We start from the raw sequence: 2,775 nt of genomic DNA on the forward strand, positions 1-2,775 counted from the left end.
AATATATATATATATATATATATATATATATATAATATAATTCAATGTTTGACTTATATTAAAATGATTAAATTCCATTTTGTGAACAAATTCTTAGCAATAATTTAATTTTTATGCTTTTTATAGCATTTTGGAAAATTTTACATCCGTAGAAAAAGTAAAATTTGTAGGTGAAAGGAAAGTTTATAGCATTAGTAATTGTGATAATTAATTATAAACAGAAATGAATTTTATCATTAATTTGAATTATATCAGACATATTATTATGATTGACGCTTATCATTAGGATTATTTGATTCATATTGAAGTGAATGTTTGAAAAATAACCAATAATTTATAATCATTTAGTAATAGTAATAGTAGTAGTAATATTTGTAGAATGATAAAGAAAGAAATGAAACGGAGTTATGATTATATTTGTTTGCATTATCAGATGATAATAAAATAATTAGTTAAATAGATGGAGTAATTATTTTTATTCAGAATTACGCTCTGAATTTTTGATAGTATTAATGACAATGTTACTTTTTGAGTAATATATCATAATCATGGATATCTATCTAATGATTATTATTATCGTCATTATCATCATGTTATGGGTCATATCCAATTGGTCATTTTTTATCCATACATGTATGGTCAGTCATCAATTTTCCTCAAATTACTTGTGAATCATTTATAAGCCAATGTTACTACTATCCTATTCAGCTGTTGTGTTTAGTTGCATTAAATATAAATGGACCATATGAGAGTTCAAATCATCATTGATGATTTCTGGATTTTGTTGATGATGATTGATTGAGAAAGATGGGAAAGATTGGAAGAGAAAAGTTGAGGTTAAAATGTGATTTCATTTTTTTCTATTTTTTCCTCCGTAACCTTTGAACTTGAGCTATTTAAACACTATGCATATTTTTAAAAAATAAAGAATAATGATAAGTAAAAAAATGTAGTTTGGATAAATTTTGAATAAAAATTTGAAACATATTGTAATGATAATTTTAAAAGAACTCTATCAGTAGAGAGTAATATTTTATAATTAAATATTATCACTTAGAAATTTACCAACCAATCGTTGTTGATTGCATTCAAATTATTTCAAGTGCTGAATTTGACCCAAGGTTTCATCCAAGTTGATTTTTAAATTCAACAGTTCAAAAATCACTTTTTTTTTGTCGAAGAATCTCTATAATTTTGTGATCATTCCTAAACGTGATCTTGTGAAATCAACTTGTTCTCGTCCATGTTCATCATTGATCCAATTTTGAATTGATCGTTTAGTATAAAGTATAAAATATTTTGGCGATTAATTCAAATATTCAACAAAAGCCATTCTTGTCATAACCAATTAGCTTAATGACACATATTCAGTTCTTCTTTTCTTTCTTTTTATATGGACATGATGGGAAGAGGATAAGATGGAGCAGCTGTGTAGCAGTATTTTTATAAATTTGCATAATTTTCGACTGAATAATTGCTGATTAGGTTAAGACAAGGATAACTGTTTAACCCATTTCTTCATTCTCTCTTATATTTGTAAGCATTCATTCGTTCATTAAATGTCATTTGTCATCAACCAAAATGACAAAAATGCTATCCTAGGTCATATTCACTACAAGCAAACAGTACAAGATCGAAGCATTTGGGTTACGAGGTAAAAATATAGAATGATGAAAAGGAAGGGAAAAAATAGCACGCGGATACTTCTACCCGATCATATCCATCAGGCATTTTCAATCTGCTGCTCCATATTGCTCCTTTGTTGTCCTTCCTATCTGTATATATTCCGGAATATCCATCCATCCGATGATGATGGCATGCTGTGTATAAAATGAAGGTGCACCTGCACTACCCCCTTTTTCTTCATTCATCTAATTTATTTATCCTATAAAGCATGCCTCAGCAGGATATATCTCTCTCATTGCCTTCTCTCTCATTTCATCTTATTGGTCATTTGTCCATATCTATTTGGCCATATGGTTTTCTTTTTTTTTTTTTTTGTCTGTTCGCCTGAATTATTGTTATCTGTGGTCAAATTTCTAACTCTTTACCTATCTACAGCTGTCATCATGATTAATTATTTCCAATTGTATGAAATGAAATGAATAGAATCTTATCTCGTATTTTACTTTCTGCATATGAAATGAAAGGCTTAATGAGCTTTCATTAACCTATTAATTTAAATCAGTTCAAATTAGCTTGTTGCTTGCTGCTTATTTATATTTGAAGCGTAAATAATGAAAATGAAAAATTCACATTTTATTGATAATTAAACAATTAATTAATTAATCAAAACTATTTGATGATGAAAATTACAATTATAATTTAAGATATTAAACATTTATTTGATATTTTATCGTATTTGGCTTTATTTTTTTCAAAATTTGAAAAGTTATTTTTTCTTCTTTGCTTTCTTTCCGGTAGATTAATTTGACTCTTAAGTCAAACATTATTATTATTGTTAATAAAAGTAAAATAAAGTAAAGCGATAAATCGGAATGCTGAACATTTAAAAATTGATAAATTTCAACATCATTTATTCGGATGTGTACTGTATTATGAATTTATTCCAGAACTGAAATTATAGTGATAAAATGAGGATCCGATTATAGTAGTAAAAAGCAATTAAACATTTGATAGGAATATATTAAGATTATATATATATATATACTAACTTTGTTAATACAATTTACATCGGATAATTTCGTATCATCCGATTATGATGGACATATATATATATATATATATATATATATATATATATATATATATATA

Source organism: Loa loa (genome assembly GCF_000183805.2).
Source record: "Loa loa unplaced genomic scaffold supercont3.784, whole genome shotgun sequence".
In the NCBI taxonomy this organism is placed as follows: domain Eukaryota; kingdom Metazoa; phylum Nematoda; class Chromadorea; order Rhabditida; family Onchocercidae; genus Loa; species Loa loa.